Source organism: Leucopleurus acutus, assembly GCF_964270905.1.
Source record: "Leucopleurus acutus genome assembly, chromosome: 6".
In the NCBI taxonomy this organism is placed as follows: domain Eukaryota; kingdom Metazoa; phylum Chordata; class Mammalia; order Artiodactyla; family Delphinidae; genus Leucopleurus; species Leucopleurus acutus.
This window is the reverse complement of record NC_139149.1, coordinates 28,033,456-28,054,379: the sequence shown is the minus strand read 5'-3', so window position 1 is coordinate 28,054,379 and position 20,924 is coordinate 28,033,456.

The following is a 20,924-nucleotide window of genomic DNA, read 5'->3' as shown; positions in this document are numbered from 1 at the left end:
CTATCTCAGGAATTTGCCAATGTATTTGATCCCTTCCTGAGTTCACTGTTGTTTCTTTTGTCCCACATTGTTGGAAGGCAAGGAGGTCTTTAAATAGCACTTCTTCCTCGCCCAAGTTTTCAGAACCAATTGAGAAATCAGACAAAAGTGTAAGGCATATGGGGACCAAAATATGACCTTTGTTACCAGTAGGATATTAGAAACATTCCCGTTGGTGGACAAGTGGGCTTCCAAATACCAGTTCCTAGAACTACCATCCCAGTAGATGGTCATACTAACTAAGGCATAGGCAGTGCTGGATGAGGGCAGGCCTCCCCACACATGGCCCCTATCTGCCCCGCAAGGTACTACCCTGCAGGCAGCCTAGGTCCCAAGCAGAAGGGGAGAAGAAGGGGCTGGCCTACTTACATCCAGTCTCTCTTCTCAATTTTTCCAATCATGTTAACTCACTCTTCCTTGGAGGAGGACTGAGTGAGGCCAGGATGGGGTCGGGGGAGGAAGGCCAGGATTGTGATGCACATGGAGGACCCTCCATACAGTGTGAAACAAACTAAGTGGAGAAGACGCATCACTCCAGAAAGATGGACTGACCCTCCAGCTTCACTTTTCTTATTGCCAAAGCACAGAGTTCCTTTAGTGAGGATTTGTGGATGGTGGAGCCTTTATTGCTTGTAAGTCTCAAAAATCTTCATTTTTCTCTAATTTTTGAAAGATTACCTAGTTTGGTGGTGGTTTAGAAGTTTCACAGATCTTCCTCAGTGGTGGGAAAGGCAAGGAAAAGTGCTAAGCTGGAATGGGGGCTCGGGGGCTCCAGGTGCTACCTTCCAGCCACAGCCATTTGATCTTTACTTCTTTTACATATTGGGTTTCTGCATGATACTATTTTAAACAAAGATCCTGTCAATAGACAAAGTTTGAGAAATGTTATTGTAGACTAATCCTTATAAAAATAATAGCAGCAAATATGTAAATAGCACTAATATGCCAGGTACAACATTAAGTGATGTGTGTGTGTACAAACATATTAATTTATTTTTCAAAACAACCTGGTGAAATGATTGTGATATCCCTCTTTTATAGATGAGGAAATTGAGGCATTGAGAACTTAAATACCTTTACTGAAGTTACACATCTAATAAGAGGGTTACAGCTGGAATCCGACCCCAGTATTAGAGTGTACATTATATACGATTGCACCATTGTGAGTGGTAGAAAAGTTGGAATGAATCCAACATCTAAATACTGGAAGGGGAGAAAAAGAGCCTCTGTTCCCTTGCTTTCCTGCTCGGCTTTTCCTATTCCACCACACCACAGTTCAGGGTGGCTGCTTACACCTGTGCACAGTTGGTGCTGACTCTGGTCAACCCCATGCTCACTGCTGCTGATTTAGTGGAGATGATTCCAGACTCAGATTTTCAACATCCCACTTGACTTTACAAGTTGGATGACTCACAAAGCTTCTTGAACTTAGGAAGTCCCAAACAGACCTTGTGATTCCACACCCCACAAACCTGTTCTCCCTACCCCCATTTGTTTTCAATAAATAGCATCATCTTTTGTCAGTAGCTCAAGCCAGAAACTTATTCGTCATCTTTATTTTTTTTAATCTTTATTGGAGTTTAATTGCTTCACAATTAAACTTTAATTTCATTGCTACTTTCTGTTGTATACCAAAGTGAATCAGCCATATGCATACATATGTCCCCATATCCCCTCCCTCTTGAGCCCTGCTCCCATGCTCCCTATCCCTCCCCCGCCCCCGCTCTAGGTCATAACAGAGCACCCAGCTGATCTCCCCGTGCTATGCTGCTGCTTCCCACTAGCTATTTTACATTTGGTAGTGTATATATGCCGATGCTACTTTCACTTTGCTCCAGCTTCCCCTCCCACCCCATGTCCTCAAGTCCATTCTCTATGTCTACATCTGTATTCCTGCCTTGAAACTAGGTTCATCAGTACCTTTTTTTTTTCTTTCTTAGATTCCATATATATGTGTTAGCATACGGTATTTTTTTTTTTCTTTCTGATTTACTTCACTCTGTATGACAGATTTTGGGTCCATCCACCTCACTACTAATAACTTAATTTCATTTCTTTTTATGGCTAAGATTCCATTATATATATGTGTCTCATTTTCTTTATCCATTCATCTGTCCATGGACATTTAGGTTGCTTCCAAGTCCTGGCTATTGTATATGGTGCTGCAATGAACATTGTGCTGCATGTCTTTTTTTTTTTCCATTATTAAAAAAATTTTTTTTCTTTTATTTATTTTTTTATACAGCAGGTTCTTATTAGTCATCCATTTTATACACATCAGTGTATGCATGTCAATCCCAATTGCCCAATTCATCACACCCCCACCCCCACCCCCTGCCACTTCCCCCCCTTGGTGTCCATATGTTTGTTCTCTACATGTGTATCTCAGTTTCTGCCCTGCAAACTGGTTCATCTGTACCATTTTTCTAGGTTCCACATATATGCATTAATATACGATATTTGTTTTTCTCTTTCTGACTTACTTCACTCTGTATGACAGTCTCTAGATCCATCCACATCTCTACAAATGACCCAATTTCATTCATTTTTATGGCTGAGTAATATTCCATTGTATATATATACCACATCTTCTTTATCCATTTGTCTGTCAATGGGCATTTAGGTTGCTTCCATGAGGTGGATATTGTAAATAGTGCTGCAATGAACATTGGGGTGTGTGTGTCTTTTTGAATTATAGTTTTCTATGGGTATATGCCCAATAGTGGGATTGCTGTGTCTTATGGTAGTTCTATTTTTAGTTTTTTACAGACACTCCGTATGGTTTTCCATAGTGGCTGTATCAATTTAGATTCCCACCAACAGTGCAAGAGGGTTCCCTTTCCTCCACACCTTCTCAAGCATTTGTTGTTTGTAGATTTTCTGATGATGCCCATTCTGACGGGTGTGAGGTGATACCTCATTGTAGTTTTGATTTGCATTTCTCTGATAATTAGTGATGTTGAGCAGCTTTTCATGTGCTTCTTGGCCACCTGTATGTCTTCTTTGGAGAAATGTCTATTTAGATCTTCTGCCCATTTTTGGATTGGGTAGTTTGTTTTTTTAATATTGAGCTGCATGAGGTGTTAATATATTTTGGAGATTAATCCTTTGTCTGTTGATTCGTTTGCAAATATTTTCTGCCATTCTGAGTGTTGTCTTTTCGTCTTGTTTATGGTTTCCTTTGCTGTGCAAAAGCTTTTAAGTTTCATTAGGTCCCATTTGTTTATTTTTGTTTTTACTCCCATTACTATAGGAGGTGGATCAAAAAAGATCTTGCTGTGATTTATGTCAAAAAGTGTTCTTCCTATGTTTTCCTCTAAGAGTTTTATAGTGTCCAGTCTTAGTTTAGGCCTCTAATCTATTTTGAGTTTATTTTTGTGTATGGTGTTAGGGAGTGTTCTAATTTCATTCCTTTATATGTAGCTGTCCAGTTTTCCCAGCACCACTTATTGAAGAGGCTGCCTTTTCTCCATTGTATATTCTTGCCTCCTTTGTCATAGATTAGTTGACCACAGGTGCGTGGGTTTATCTCTGGACTTTCTATCTTGTTCCATTGATCTATATTTCTGATTTTGTGCCAGTACCATATTGTCTTGATTACTGTAGCTTTGTACCATAGTCTGACGTCAGGGAGTCTGATTCCTCCAGCTCCGTGTTTTTCCCTCAAGACTGCTTTGGCTCTTTGGGGTCTTTGTGTCTCCATACAAATTTTAAGATTTTTTGTTCTAGTTATGTAAAAAATGCCATTGGTTATTTGATAGGGATTGCATTGAATCTGTAGATTGCTTTGGGTAGTATAGTCATTTTCACAATATTGATTGTTCCAATCCAAGAACATGGTATATCTTTCCATCTGTTGGCATCATCTTTAATTTCTTTCATCAGTGTCTTATAGTTTTCTGCATACAGGTCTCTTTTCTCCCTTGGTAGGTTTATTCCTAGGTATTTTATTCTTTTTGTTACAATGGTAAATGGGACTGTTTCCTTAATTTCTGTTTCAGATTTTTCATCATTAGTGTATAGGAATGCCAGAGATTTCTGTGCATTAATTCCGTATCCTGCAACTTTACCAAATTCATTGATTATCTCTAGTAGTTTTCTAGTGGCATCTTTAGGATTCTCTATGTATAGTATCATGTCACCTGCAAACAGTGACAGTTTTATTTCTTCTTTTAAATTTGTATTCCTTTAATTTCTTTTTCTTCTCTGATTGCCATGGCTAGGACTTCCAAAACTATGTTGAATAAGAGTGGTGAGAGTGGACGTCCTTGTCTTGTTCCTGATCTTAGAGGAAATGCTTTCAGTTTTTCACCATTGAGAGTGATGTTTGCTGTGGGTTTCTCTTATATGGCCTTTATTATGATGAGGTAGGCTCCCTCTATGCCCACTTTCTGGAGAGTTTTTATCATAAATCTGTGTTGAATTTTGTCAAAAGATTTTTCTGCATCTATTGAGGTGATTATGTGGTTTTTCTTCTTCAACTTGTTAATATGGTGTATCACATTGTTTGATTTGCATACATTGAAGAATTCTTGCATCCCTGGGATAAATCCCACTTGATCATGCTGTATGGTCCTTTTAGTGTGTTGTTGGATTCTGTTTGCTAGCATTTTGTTGAGGATCTTTGCATCTATATTCATCAGTGATATTGGTATGTCATTTTCTCTTTTTGTAATACCTGTGTCTGGCTTTGGTATCAGGGTGGTGGTGGCCTCATAGAATGAGTTTGGGAGTGTTCCTTCCTCTGCAATTTTTTGGAAGAATTTGAGAAGGATGGGTGTTAACTCTTCTCTAAATGTTTGATAGAATTCACCTGTGAAGCCATCTGGTCCTTGACTTTTGTTTGTTGGAAGATTTTTAATCACAGTTTCAATTTCATTACTTGTGATTGGTCTGTTCATATTTTCTGTTTCTTCCTGGTTCAGTCTTGGAAGGTTATACCGTTCTAAGAATTTGTCCACTTCTTCCAGGTTCTGCATTTTATTGGCATAGAGTTGCTTGTAGTAGCCTCTTAGGATGCTTTGTATTTCTGCGGTGTCTGTTGTAACTTCTCCTTTTTCATTTCTAATTTTATTGATTTGAGTCCTCTCCCTCTTTTTCCTGATGAGTCTGGCTAATGGTTTATCAATTTTGTTTAGCTTCTCAAAGAACCAGCTTTTAGTTTTATTGATCTTTGCTATTGTTTTCTTTGTTTCTATTTCATTTATTTCTGCTTTGATCTTTATGATTTCTTTCCTTCTGCTAACTTTGGGTTTTGTTTGTTTTTCTTTCTCTAGTTCCTTTAGGTATAAGGTTGGATTGTTTACTTGAGATTTTTCTTGTTTCTTGAGGTAGGCTTGTATAGCTATAAACTTCGCTCTTAGAACTGCATTTGCTGCATCCCATAGGTTTTGCATCGTCATGTTTTCATTGTCATTTGTCTCTAGGTATTTTTTCATTTCCTCTTTGATTTCTTCAGTGACCTCTTGGTTATTTAGTAAAGTATTGTTTAGCCTCCATGTGTTTCTGTTTTTTATGGTTTTTTCCCCTGTAATTGATTTCTAATCTCAATAGCATTGTGGTCAGAAAAGATGCTTGGTATGATTTCAATTTTCTTAAATTTACTGAGGCTTGATTTATGACCCAGAGTGTGGTCTATCATGGAGAATGTTCCGTGCGCGCTTGAGAAAAACGTGTAATCTGCTGTTTTTGGATGGAATGTCCTATAAATATCAACTAAATCTATCTGGTCTATTGTGCCATTTAAAGCATGTGTTTCCTTATTAATTTTCTGTTTGGATAATCTGTCCATTGGTGTAAGTGAGGTGTTAAAGTCCCCCACTATTTTTGTGTTCTGTCGATTTCCTGTTTTATAGCTCTAAGCATTTGCTTATGTATTGAGGTGCTCCTATGTTGGGTGCATATATACTTATAATTGCTATATTTTCTTCTTGGATTGATCCCTTGATCATTATGTAATGTCCTTCCTTGTCTCTTGTAACATTCTTTATTTTAAAGTCTATTTTATCTGATATGAGTATTGCTACTTGAGCTTTCTTGTGATATCCATTTTCATGGAATATCTTTTTCCATCCCCTCGCTTTCAGTCTGTATGTGTCCCTAGGTCTGAAGTGGGTCTCTTGTTGACAGCATATATATGGGTCTTTTTGTATCCATTCAGCAAGCTTGTGTCTTTTGGTTGGAGCATTTAATCCATTCACATTTAAGGTAATTTTCGATATGTATGTTCCTGTTACCATTTTCTTAATTGTTTTCAGTTTGCTTTTGGAGGTCCTTTTCTTCTCTTGTGTTTCCCACTTACAGAAGTTCCTTTAGCATTTGTTGTAGAGCTGGTTTGGTGGTGCTGAATTCTCTTAGCTTTTGCTTGTCTCTAAAGATTTTGATTTCTCGATCGAATCTGAATGAAATCCTTGCTGGGTAGAGTAATCTTAGTTTTAGTTTCTTCCCTTTCATCACTTTAAGTATATAATGCCACTCCCTTCTGGCTTGTAGCGTTTCTGCTGAGAAATCAGCTGTTAACCTTATGGGAGTTTCCTTGTATATTATTTGTCGTTTTTCCCTTGCTGCTTTCAATAATTTTTCTTTGTCTTTAAATTTTGCCAATTTGGTTACTATGTGTCTCGGCATGTTTCTTCTTGGGTTTATCTCTGCTCTTCCTGGACTTGGGTGGCTATTTCTTTTCCCATGTTAGGGAAGTTTTCAACTATAATCTCTTCCAATATTTTCTCAGGTCCTTTTTCTCTGTCCTCTCCTTCTGGGACCCCTATAATGCGAATGTTGTTGTGTTTAATGTTGTCCTGGAGGTCTCTTGGGCTGTCTTCATTTCTTTTCATTCTTTTGTCTTTATTCTGTTCCGCAGCAGCGAATTCCACCATTCTGTCTTCCAGGTCACTTCTCCGTCCTTCTGCCTCAGTTATTCTGCTATTGATTCCTTCAAGTGTGTTTTTCATTTCAGTTATTGTATTGTTCATCTCTGTCTGTTTGTTCTTTAATTCTTCTAGATCTTTGTGAAACATGTCTTGCATCTTCTCGATCTTTGCCTCCATTCTTTTTCCGAGGTCCTGAATCATCTTCAGTATCATTATTCTGAATTCTCTTTCTGGAAGGTTGCTTACTTCCACTTCATTTAGTTGTTTCTCTGGGGATTTATCTTGTTTCTTCATCTGGTACATAGTCCTCTGCCTTTTCATCTTGTCTCTTTTTCTGTGAATGTGGTTTTTGTTCCACAGGCTGCAGGCTTGTAGTTCTTCTTGCTTCTGCTGTCTGCTCTGTGGTGGATGAGGCTATCTAAGAGGCTTGTGCAAGTTTCCTGATGGGAAGGACTCTGCATGTCTCTTTTGGAATTATGGTTTTCTCAGGATATATGCCCAGTAGTGGGATTGCTGCATCATATGGTAATTGTATTTTAGTTTTTTAAGGAAACTCCATACGGTTTTCCATAGTGGCTGTATCAATTTACATTCCCACCAACAGTGCAGGAGGGTTCCCTTTTCTCCACACTCTCTTCAGCATTTATTGTTTGTAGATTGTTTTGATAATGGTCATTCTGACCAGAGTGAGGTGATACCTCATTGTAGTTTTGATTTGCATTTCTCTGATAATTAGTGATGTTGAGCATCTTTTCATGTGCCTCTTAGTCATCTGTATGTCTTCCTTGGTGAAATGTCTATTTAGGTCTTCTGCCTTTTTTTAATTGGATTCTTTGTGTTTTTGATATTGAGCTCTATTAGCTGTTTGTATGTTTTGGAGATTAATCCTTTGTCTGTTGTTTCATTTGCAAATATTTTCTCCCATTCTGAGGGTTGTCTTTTTGTCTTGTTTATGGTTTTCTTTGCTGTACAAAAGCTTTTAAGTTTCATTAGGTCCCATTTGTTTATTTTTGTTTTTATTTCTGTTACTCTAGGAGATGGGTCAAAAAAGGTGTTGCTGTGGTTTATGTCAAAGAGTGTTTTTCCCATGTTTTCCTCTAAGAGTTTTATAGTGTCTGGTCTTACATTTAGTTTTTTAATCCATTTGGAGTTTATTTTTATGTATGGTGTTAGGTAGTGTTCTAATTTCATTCTTTTACATGTAGCTGTCCAGTTTTCCCAACACCAATTATTGAAGAGGTCGTCTTTTCTCCATTGTGTGTTCTTGCCTCCTTTGTCGTAAATTAGGTGACCATATGTGCGTGAGTTTATCTCTGGGCATTCTATCCTGTACCATTGATCTATATTTCTTGATTACTGTAGCCTTGTGGTATAGTTTGAAGTCAGGGAGCCTTATTCCTCCAAGTCCTTTTTTCTTTCTCAAGGTTGCTTTGCCTTTTCAGGGTCTTTTGTGTTTCCACTAGAATTGTAAAATTTTTTGTTCTAATTCTGTGAAGTATGCCATTGGTAGTTTGATAGGGATTGCATTGAATCTGTGGATTGCGTTGGGTAGTATAGTCGTTTACACAATATTGATTCTTCCAAGCCAAGAACATGGTATATTTCTCCATCTGTTTATGTCTTCTTTGATTTCTTTCATCAGTGTTTTATACTTTTCTGAGTACAAGTCTTTCGCCTCCTTAGGCAGATTTATTCCTAGGTATTTTATTCTTTCTGTTGCAGTGGTAAATGGAAGTGTTTTCTTAATTTCTCTTCCTGATCTTTCGTTGTTAGTGTATAGGAATTCCAGAGATTTCTGTGCATTGATTTTGTATCCTGCCACCTTACCAAATTCATTGATTACGTCTCGTAATTTTCTGGTGGCATCTTTAGGATTTTCTCTGTATTGTATCGTGTCATCTGGAAACAGTGACAGTTTTACTTCTTCTTTTCCAATTTGTATTCCTTTTATTTCTTTTTCTTTTCTGATTGCCATGGCTAGGACTTCCAAAACTATGTTGAATGATAGTGGTGAGAGTGGACATCCTTGTCCTGTTCCTGATCTTAGTGGAAATGCTTTCAGTTTTTCACCACTGAGTATGATGCTTGCTGTGGGTTTGTATATGGCCTTTATTATGTTGATGTAGGTTCCCTCTATGCCTATTTTCTAGGGAGTTTTTATCATAAATGTATGTTGAATTTTGTCAAAAGCTTTTTCTGCATCCATTGAGATGATCACGTGGTTTTTATTCCTTAATTTGTTAATGTTGTGTATCACATTGATTGATTTGCATACACTGAAGATTCCTTGCATCCCTGGGATAAATCCCACTTGATCATGGTGTATGATCCTTTTTATGTATTGTTGGTTCTGTTTGCTAGTATTTTGTTCAGGATTTTTGCATCTATGTTCATCAGTGATATTGGTGTATAATTTTCTCTTTTTGTGATATCTTTTTCTAGTTTGGGTACCAGGGTGATGGTGGCCTCATAGAATGAATTTGGGAATGATTCTCCTTCTGCAATTTTTTGGAAGAGTTTGAGAAAGATAGGTGTTAGCTCTTCTCTACATGTTTTATAGAATTTGCCTGTGAAGCCATCTTGTTCTGGACTTTTGTTTGTTGGAAGATTTTTAGTTATGGTTTCAATTTCATTACTTGCTGTAGGTCCGTTTTTATTTTCTAATTCTTCCTGGTTCAGTATAGGAAAATTTTATGTTTCCAAGAATTTGTCTGTTTCTTCATGGTTGTCCATTTTATTGGCATATAGTTGTTTGTAGTAGTCTCTTATAATCCTTTGTTTCTGTGGTGTCGGTTGTGACTTCTCCTTTTTCATTTCTGATTTTATTGATTTGCGTCCTCTCCTTTTGTTCTTTATTAGTCTGCTAAGGATTTATCAATTTTGTTTATCTTCTTAAAGAACCAGCTTTTAGTTTTATTTCTTTGCTATTGTTTTCTTTGTTTCTATTTCTTTTATTTCTGCTCTGATTTTTATGATTTCTGTCCTTCCACTGATGCTGGGTTTTCTTTGTTCATCTCTCTCTAGTTGTTTTTAAGTGTCAGGTTAGATTGTTTATTTGAGATTTTTCTTGTTTCTTGAGGTGAGATTGAATTGCTATAAACTTCCCTCTTAGAACTGCGTTTGGTGCGTCCCATAGGTTTTGGGTCGTCATGTTTTCGTTGTCATTTGTTTCTATGTATTTTAAAATTTCTTCTTTGATTTCTTCAGTGATCTCTTCTTTATTTAGTAGTGGACTGTTTAGCTTCCATGTATTTGTGTTTTTTACAGTTTTTTCCCTATAATTGATTTCCAGTCTCATAGCGTGTGGTCATAAAAGATGCTTGATACGATTTCAGTTTTCTTAAATTTTCCAAAGCTTGATTTGTGACCCAAGGTATGATCTATCCTGGAGAATGTTCCATGTGCACTTGAGAAGAAAGTGTATTCTGCCACACTTTTGCGTGTAATGTCCTATAAATAACAGTTAAAGCCATCTGGTCTGTTGTGTCATATAAATATTGTGTCTCCTTATTAATTTTTGGTTTGGATGATCTATCCATTGGTGTAAGTGGGGTGTTAAAGTCCCCTACTATTATTGTGTTACTGTTTATTTCTCTTTCATAGCTGTTAGCATTTGCCTTATGTATTGAGGTGCTCCTGTTATGGGTGCATAAACACTTATAATTTTTATATCTTCTTGGATTGATCCTTTGATCGTTATGTAGTGTCCTTCTTTGTCTCTTGTAATAGTCTTTATTTGAAAGTCTATTTTATCTGATATGAGTATTGCTACTCCAGCTTCCTTTTGATTTCCATTTGCATCGAATATCTTTTTCCATCCCCTCACTTTCAGTCTGTATGCGTCCCTAGGTCTGAAGTGGGTCTCTTGTAGACAGCATACATAGGGGTCTTGTTTTTGTGTCCATTCAGCCAGTCTATGTCTTTTGGTTGGGGTATTTAATCCATTTACATTCAAGGTTATTATCGATATGTATGTTCCTATTACCATTTTCTTCATTGTTTTGGGTTTGTTTTTGTGGGACTTTTTCTTCTCTTGTGTTTCCAGCCTAGAGAACTTTCTTTAGCATTTGTTGTAAAGCTGGTTTGGTGGTGCTGAATTCTCTGAGCTTTTGCTTGTCTGAAAAGCTTTTGATTTCTCCATCGAATCTGAATGAGATCGTTGCTGGGTAGAGTAATCTTGGTTGTAGGTTTTTCTCTTTCATCACTTTAAGTATTTCCTGCCACTCCCTTCCGGCCTGCAGAGTTTCTGCTGAAAAATCAGCTGATAACCTTCTGGGGATTCCTTTGTATGTTATTTTTTGTTTTTCCCTTGCTGCTTTTAATATTTTTTCTCTGAATTTAATTTTTGTTAGTTTGATTAATATGTGTCTTGGTGTGTTTTTCCTAGGGTTTATCCTATATCGGACTCTCTATGCTTCCTGGACTTGGATGACAATTTCCTTTCCCATGTTAGGGAAGTTTTGGACTATAATCTCTTCAAATATTTTCTCAGTCCCTTTCTTTTTCTCTTCTTCCTCTGGCACCCCTATAATTCGAATGTTGGTGCATTTAATGTTGTCCCAGAGGTCTCTGAGATTGTCTTCAATTCTTTTCATTCTTTTTTTTATTCGGCTCCTCGGCAGTTGTTTCCACCATTCTGTCTTCCAGCTCACTTATTTGTTCTTCTGCCTCAGTTATGCTGTTATTGATTCTTTCTAGTGTATTTTTCATTTCAGTTATTGTGTTTGTCACATCTGTTTGTTCTTTAGTTCTTCTAGATCTTTGATAAACATTTCTTGTATTTTTCTCAATTCTTGCCTTCATTCTATCTCCAAGATTCAGGATCATCTTTACTATCATTACTCTGAATTCTTTTTCAGGTAGATTGCCTATTTCCTCTTCATTTATTTGGTCTTATAGGTTTTTACCTTACTCTTTCATCTGTGACATATTATTTTGCTGTCTCATTTTTTTTGTTTTTAAATCAGTGGGATTGTGTTCCTCTTTTACTGGTTGTTTGGCCTGGGGCTTCCAACACTGGAGTTTGTAGGCTGTTGGGTAGAGCTGGGTCTTGGTGCTGAGATGAGGACCTATGTGAGACCTCACTACGATGAATATTCCCTGGAGTTTGAGGTTCTCTGTTAGTCCAGTGGTTTCGACTTGGAGCTCCCACCACAGGAGCTTTAGCCCTACCCCAAGCTCATGAACCAAGATACTGCATGCCGCATGGGGTGGTGGTTCGCTTGGGCGTTCCTCCCCTCACCTTGGGCATCAGGGTCTCCCACCAGTGGCTGGCAGGTGCCATAGTTGTGGAGAGATGCTAACTCGGCATCTTCCCACACCGCCATCTTGACTCCGCCCTCTATTCTTCATCTTTAATTCCACTCCTCACCTTCCACATCCAGCCCAGCAGCAAGTCTTTTTTTTTTTTAACATCTTTATTGGAGTATAATTGCTTTCAATGGTTTGTTAGTTTCTGCTTCATAACAAAGTGTATCAGCTATACATATACATATATCCCCATATCTCCTCCCTCTTCCATCTCCCTCCCACCCTACCTTATCCCACCCCTCTACATGGTCACAAAGCACTGAGCTGATCTCCCTGTGCTATGCAGCTGCTTCCCACTAGCTATCTATTTTACATTTGGTAGTATATATAAGTCCATGCCACTTTCTCACTTTGTCCCAGCTTACCCTTCCCCCTCCCTGTGTCCTCAAGTCCATTCTCTATGTCTGTCTTTAGTCCTGTCCTGCCCCTAGGTTCTTCAGAACCTTTTTTTCTTTCTTTTTTTTTTAGATTCCATATATATGTGTTAGCCTACAGTATTTGTTTTTCCCTTTCTCACTTCCCTCTGTATGACAGACTCTAGGTCCATCCACCTCACTACAAATAACTCAATTTCGTTTATTTTTCTGGCTGAGTAATATTCCATTGTATATATGCGCCACATCTTCTTTATCCATTCATCTGTTAATGGACACTTAGGTTGCTTCCATGTCCTGACTATTGTAAATAGAGCTGCAATGAACATTGTGGTACATGACTCTTTTCGAATTATGGTTTTCTCAGGGTATATGCTTGGTAGTGGGTTTGCTGGGTCGTATGGTAGTTCTATTTTTAGTTTTTTAAGGAAACTCCATACTATTCTCCATAATGGCTGTATCAATTTATATTCCCACCAACAGTGCAACAACAGTGCAGGAGAGTTCCTTTTTCTGCACACCTTTTCCAGCATTTATTGTTTGTAGATTTTTTGATGATGGCCATTCTGACTGGTGTGAGGTGAAACCTCACTGTAGTTTTGAATTGCATTTCTCTAATGGTTAGTGATGTTGAGCATCCTTTCATGCATTTGTTGGCAATCTGTATATCTTCTTTGGAGAAATGTCTATTTAAGTCTTCTGCCCATTTTTGGATTGGGTTGTTTGTTTTTTGATATTGAGTTGCATGAGCTGCTTGTAAATTAATCCTTTGTCAGTTGCTTCATTTGCAAATATTTTCTCCCATTCTGACGGTTGTCTTTTGGTCTTGTTTATGGTTTCCTTTGCTGTGCAAAAGCTTTTAAGTTTCATTAGGTCCCATTTGTTTATTTTTGTTTTTATTTCCATTTCTCTAGGAGGTGGGTCAAAAAGGATCTTGCTGTGATTTATGTCATAGAGTGTTCTGCCTATGTTTTACTCTAAGAGTTTTATATTGTCTGACCTTACATTTAGGTCTTTAATCCATTTTGAGTTTATTTTTGTGTATGGTCTTAGGGAGTGCTCTAATTTCATTCTGTTATATGTAGCTGTCCAGTTTTCTCAGTATTGCTTCTTGAAGAGACTCTCTTTTCTCCATTGTATATTCTTAGCTCCTTTTCGAAAAATAAGCTGACCATATATGTGTGAGTTTATCTCTGGGCTTTCTATCCTGTTCCATTTATCTATATTTCTGTTTTGTGCCAGTACCATACTGTTTTGTTTACTGTAGCCTTGTAGTATAGTCTGAAGTCCAGGAGCCTGATTCCTCCAGCTCCGTTTTTCTTCTCAAGATGCTTTGGCTATTCATTGTCTTTTGTGTTTCCATGCAAATTGTGAAATTTTTGGTTCTAGTTCTGTGAAAAATGCCATTGGTAGTTTGATAGGGATTACCCTGAATCTGTAGGTTGCTTTGGGTAGTATAGTTATTTTCACAATGTTGATTCTTCCAATCCAAGAACATGGTATATCTCTCCTTCTGTTTGTATCATGTTTAATTTCTTTCATCAGTGTCTTATAGTTTTCTCAAATCAATAGAATTAGAAATGAAAAAGGAGAAGTAACAACTGACACTGCAATAATACAAAGGATCAGGAAAGATTACTACAAGCAACTATATGCCAATAAAATGGACAACTTGGAAGAAATGGACAAATTCTTAGAAAAGCACAACCTTCCAATACTGAACCAGGAAGAAATAGAAAATATAAACAGACCAATAACAAGCACTGAAATTGAGACTGTGATTAAAAATCTTCCAGCAGGTCTTTTTTTTACAAACTCCAAATGCGGCTGGAATCTATATAATTCCCTCCAACACCACTGCATCACCCAAAGAAAAACAACACAGTAGGGACTTCCCTCGTGGCTCAGTGATTAAGAATCTGCCTGCCAATGTGGGGGACATGGGTTTGAGCCCTGGTTTGGGAAGATCCCACATGCTGCAGAGCAACTAAGCCTGTGCGACACAACTACTGAACCTGCACTCTGGAGCCCGTGGCTACAATTACTGAAACCTGTGTACCTAGAGCCCATGCTCTGCAACAAGAGAGGCCACTGCCATAAGAAGCCCGCACACCATAACGAAGAGTATCCCCCGCTCACTAGAACTAGAGAAAGACCACAGCGTGCAGCAACCAAGACCCAATGCAGCCATAAATAAATAAATAAATTTATTAAACACACACACACACACACACACACACACACAGAGTAGCTATTATCCCTCATATCTTTTCCTTTATCTCCACAGAATGAGCTACCTCTATGCACCATTTGTTTTTCCAAGGTTTACACTTCAATACACTCAATAACAACACTCTATCCAATCCTTTCTTTCCTGTTTTGTAACCTTATTTTGGGGGAAATAATTGCATTAGAAACATCTCAAAATTTACCCTGAAATATCACATTTACACAAAGATTTGTTTCAAAAAGCATAAGAAACTATAAACATACGTGTACTACGATGGTCTTATACCCAATTTATGTATGCTTGATCTAATTTCTAATTCCTGTGGTTGCAAGTTTGTTATATTTAGAGTAAGCTATTCAGGCATATTTTATGGAAATTTGCCACAAAAATCTTTTGCTATCTGTTTCAGTATTTAACTTTTCAAGATTTGTTATCAAAATATATACTTCAGAAAATTTAATTTCAAACATTGGACTTAAACTGTATTGAACTTGTTTTGTTTGGACATAGTCTACTCTTCTTGTTATTATATTGGCATGTTACAATTAATGGCCTATTTGAAATTCCATTAAATGCTCTAGTGTTAGAGGTTCATAACTGCAGCATAAAAAATTTTCTCCAGACTGAAACTTGTTATACAAGTCTCAGCCTAGAACCAATTAAAAAAATTAGTCATTAAATAGCTTGTCTTTGAATGCAGACTTGTCATTTTCAATTCTTTGACTAAGCCGTTTAGACCGGTCTATACTCTTCTGTGCTGATGCTCTAAAAATTGTTTTTGAAGTGTTCATAGGAATAGTGATGAGACACATGAAGAAGACTATTTCTCAGTTTAGTCTGGGGAATGGAGTGGCTTCCCATGCCCTCTTCAATGTCCAGTGTCCTTCAGTCCAAGTGTCCTTCTGGCTCACGATTTCTATCATGTAGACCTTTATTCCTCTTCCAAGGTTGCCTGTCTATGCAGGATGGAGTGTGGAATCTTAGTCAGACGCTCAATGATTTCTCCTGTTTTCAGCCCCACATTAACCTTCCATGTTTAGGGGTACCTGGTCCCACAAATTTGAGTTTCCTTGGGGTTCTGCAATGAAAATCAGGTTGCTTCCTGCTTAGGCAGATGAAATAATACTGAAGAGGATCGTTACTTGAGTCCACATCTTGTGTGCCATTCGCTGTCTTTTTAATCTTAGATCAGTCACTCCAATTTGAGCCTCAGTCTCCTCATCTATAACAAAGGGATGGCAAACTGCAATAGGGTTTTTGTGAGAATCAAGTGAGTTAATGAGGATAAAGTTAAAAATGTAACAGAAGAATGGATTGGGCAGGACATGATAGATCACTGTAAAGACTTGGCTTTTACTCTGAGTGAAATGGAGAATCACTGCAAGGCTTTGAGTGGAGGAGTGAAATGATCAGATTTATTAAAAAAAAAATAGAGGTTTTTGCCATTAGAATTTTCTGGCAGATTGAATGTCTTACAGATTAAAAGGGAAGAATTAACGTTGATTCAAAGGATTTTAGCCTGAGCAGTGATGGAGTTTCCATCAAGTGAGACAGGGAAAGATATGGGTGGATTGGGTTTGGAGTAAAGGGAGATCAGGAGTTGTGTTTTGGTTTTCTATTGGACATCTAGAAAAAGTGTTGGGGAGCGAGTTGTGGGCAGGAATTGTAAATTTGAGAGTCTTTGTATAGAGGCTGGGTTTAAAGCCATGAGAAGGGATTAGATCAACAATGCAGTGAGTATAAATAGAGTGCCAGGGACTGAGCCTCAGGACAGTCCACCAAGAGCTCAGGGTGAGGGAGAGAATTGGAGACTGAGAAGGGGTGCTCAGTAGAGTGTGAGGAATCCAAAGGAGTTGGTGTCCTGGAAGGCAAATGAAGAAAGTGGTTAGAGGAGAAGGGAGGATTAACCATGTTCAATGTGGTTGATAAGATTAGGACTGAGAATTGACTGTTGGATTTAAACAGTGAAGGTCCCTGGCAATGACAAGCGTAATTCTCAAGAGGATTTGGGGAAAAGTAAATGAAGTGGTTTTAAATGACAACAGAAGGAGAGGAATTGGACACAGAAAGGTAGATAACTCTGTAAAGGAATTTTTCTGAAAAGCAAATAAAAGAAGTGGGGTGGTAGCTTGCAAGTATTGGAGGGAAGAGCTGTATTATTATTATTTTTTTAAGAAAAGAGAAACAGTGGCTTATTTTTATGCTATGGGAATCAGCCTCCGTGCTCTAGAATGCTATAGTCTAATTCTAGATGCAGACTCTTTACATACAATAGCTAATAAATGAAATCTGTGCTCACAGCTGTGTTACCGTGTTTGTGAGAGAAAAGCATTTGTAAGCAGAAAGCATAATGGTTAAGTGCATATATAAAGTTTTCTAGTCAAAATGCCTAGCTTCAAGTTCCAACATACATGTACTATATAATATAGCAATTATATAACATATATATATATATATATATGTAAAATTATTGCCTACTTAAGAGAGTTTTGGTGAGGATGCCTTCAATCCACTGGTATTTATTGAATGCCTGATATATTCTAGGCACCCTTCTAGGTGCTGTGGATATAAGCACTGAACAAAAAAGAGATAATAAATGCTCATGCTTTTTCGTAATGCCTGACACATAGAAAGTATTCAGTAAACATATGTGCTTCTCATTATTATCTTCATTAATATTATCATCATCGTTCTTATCGGCACCAATACCGACTAAGAAATATCTGGAGAGGAACCAAGGTCATGAAATACTTGGAAATATGGAATACAATAAATGCTTGAAAGAACAGTGAAAATATAAAGAGAAAAGGGCACAGAAGGAATCCGTTTTTTGAAGATCAGAACTAGGAACAGAAGGTAGAAGGAGGGATATTATGGCTTGATATAAAAGTTTAGGAGATATAAATCTCCCAAATTCTATAGTATGGCTAACTGTGGGAGGGTGATTAGCTCTCACAGGTGCTATTCAGACAGCAGTCTCAGGAATGTTGTATTGGGTATTTCGACTCGGCTGTGATATGTTAGGCTTGGGAGTTTCTAAGATCACTTATGGATCTAAAATGTAAGAATTCTATAAAAGTTCTATAGATGTAAATAATTTGTCCTGCTTGGAATTTTTTTTTTTTTTTTTTTTTTTTTTTTTTTTTTGCGGTACGCAGGCCTCTCACTGTTGTGGCTTCTCCCATTGCGGAGCACAGGCTCCGGACGCGCAGGCTCAGCAGCCATGGCTCACGGGCCCAGCCACTCCGCGGCATGTGGGATCTTCCCGGACCGGGGCACGAACCTGTGTCCCCTGCATCGGCAGGCGGACTCTCAACCACTGCGCCACCAGGGAAGCCCCCTGCTTGGAATTTTGACTCTTGTGTTCTTAAGTGAGTCATTTAAGATCTTTGGGTGTTAGTTTTGGGTCTCATCTGTAAAAAGATGAGACCACTGACAATAACCTCTAATACCTTTTTAGCTCTAAAAACGCTGAGACTAATGAATGAAAGCCATCTGAGAAACTTTTCCCACTTGTTTTCAGTGTTTTTTGGAGCTAGGAATGTGGAGAATTCTGGTCTATGCATGGTATATAATTCTATAAATCTTTTCTTTTTCCATTTGACTTTAAATATTAAAAAATACATGAATTATATTGGAAAGAAACTTTGTTTTGCAAACAAGCAGAGATGGCTCAGTAAATAAAAACTTTATTTCAGAGAGAATAACGTGCAGTATAGGTAAAATCACTTATTCTTGGCTCTGAAACCTAAGTTATGAACTGAACAAAATTGCAAACAATTATTGCTGTGAGAAACAGCTCCTGTTTGTAGATCTTAGGATGTTGACTCTGATCTGCACTGAGGGCTGGTTCTGTGGTGCCTGGGAGAAATATTGAGAAGACGACAACCTTTCCTAGCATTTGTAGTTCTTTCCTTTTACATCTTTTTTTTTCCTCCAGTGCTCCATCTTTCTTCCTCTTTCCTTATTTTCCTGTGCCTTTTTTTTTTCCTTTCTATATCAGCAGTTATTTGAGTGTCTATTATATGCTCAGCATAACTGATGTAGGATGGAGGCAAGGGAGTACAAGGAAGTGTAAGACTTTGCCCCTCATTTTCAGGCATTTGTAGATTATTTAAGGAAGGAAGGAAGAAAGGAAAATACAATAAACTAAGCTCTTACAATGACCTTGCATAGTATTAAGTGCTGAGAAGACAAAGATTCATGCTTTCAAATGGTGTATAGTCTGGTGTTTGACAGACATTACTCATTTAATCCCCTCAACACCCCTTTGAGATACTTAGCCTATCCTCATTTTGCATATCAGAAGTTAAGAAATTTGTCTGTGTGTTTGAATCTAAAGCTGTATTTCTTATTCCTACATTGTGCTGCCTTGTAGGAACAACAGAATATGATTGGACCAGGCACTGTGGAGTGGAGTCGGCTGTATTTATAACAGGCATCTGAGGAAAGGAAAAGATATTACAGGTTGTTGGAAAGATGATGAAGACTTTATGTAGAGGTGGGGACTTGAGTCATTTTCCCCATTCATTTTTTTTTTTTTTTTTGATGTGGACCATTTTTAAAGTCTTTATTGAATTTGTTACAATATTGCTTTTATTTTATGTTTTTAGGTTTTTTGACCACGAAGCATGTGGGATCTTAACTCCCCAGCCAGGGATCGAACCACACCGCCTGCACTGGAAGGTGAAGTTCCAACCACCGTACCGCCAGGGAAGTCCCACCCATTCATTCTTTAATGAAATATTTATTAGGGACTTTATTGCCAATCATAGTGTCACACAGTGTGTGACACACAAATTTTAAAAAAGGTTGATGACTACAGACAAAATTATAACCAAAATTTTGTGTAATATGTTACATAGGGCACAAAAACCATATTTCATAATATCGAATATTTTTATTTTCCCAAGTTCAACTGACTTAAGTTAATTTCAATTTTTTGAATGAAGAGAACCTCTAAGATCTTTCAAAAAGTCAACCAAGATTCCTGCTTTATATTTGGTTTTCATTTAAAATGAACATTTAACGCAATGTTCCCCAAATTTAGTCGGAGTGAAGTAATCACTTGGGGTACTTCTTAAACTTAGGGATTCCAGAAAAATCTGGAAATCCATATTTTTAACAATGGCCGCAGTTTATTTTTATCATCAGCAAGTTTGGGAATCACTAATTTAGCCCAAAGCCACTTGAAATTTAACCTTTGATTTCTTGATAATCAACTCAGACTTGCACAGTCCAAGTTGGTTTGACACACACCTGCAGATGTTTGTCAGATCAGTGGGCCAGATGGACTTGAAATTGGCCTTAAGTTTTGATGGGAAAAAAGCATTCCAAACCAGAGTTAGGTGAACAGAATTTGAGGTAATTAATTTTTATTTTTTTTTTTTGGGGTACGTGGGCCTCTCACTGTTGTGGCCTCTCCCGTTGCGGAGCACAGGCTCTGGACGCGCAGGCTCAGTGGCCATGGCTCACGGGCCCAGCTGCTCCGTGGCATGTGGGATCTTCCCGGACCGGGGCACGAACCCGTGTCCCCTGCATCGGCAGGCGGACTCTCAACCACTGCGCCACCAGGGAAGCCCGAGGTAATTAATTTTTAACGTATTAATGAAGGGAAAAAATACCCTCAAATCAGTGCCATTTCAAAATTCCTAAGATTAAGCTTTTGAGGGAAGAGAATCAGATGGTGTAGGTAAAAAGATGGTGGCAGTATCATTCATTTTAGTTTTATACACAGATATTTGAAGCAAATCAAATATGATAGGAAAGACGGAATCTGGTTTTTAGGAAAAGATTATTGTTTTGTTTTCAGTTTTAACAGAGTTCAAGGTTGAATAGCAAGGGGTGACCAAGAATTTTAGTGACAAAGTTTTCAGATACTGGAGGAGGGATAGTAAGAAAAAGAATCTGTTTTACATGTAAAATGCCTGATAAATATTTCTTAATGGTGATTATGATAAGCTTTCTCAAAACCTGAACTTTCTTTTTTTGATTAGGCAACTCAGGATTGACTTGTGGTACAGGGAAAAAAAGGTTCTTTAGCTTTTCAGTCCTTAGTGGTAAAGACTAATGTGATCTGTCCCAGATGTTAATCAATATGCT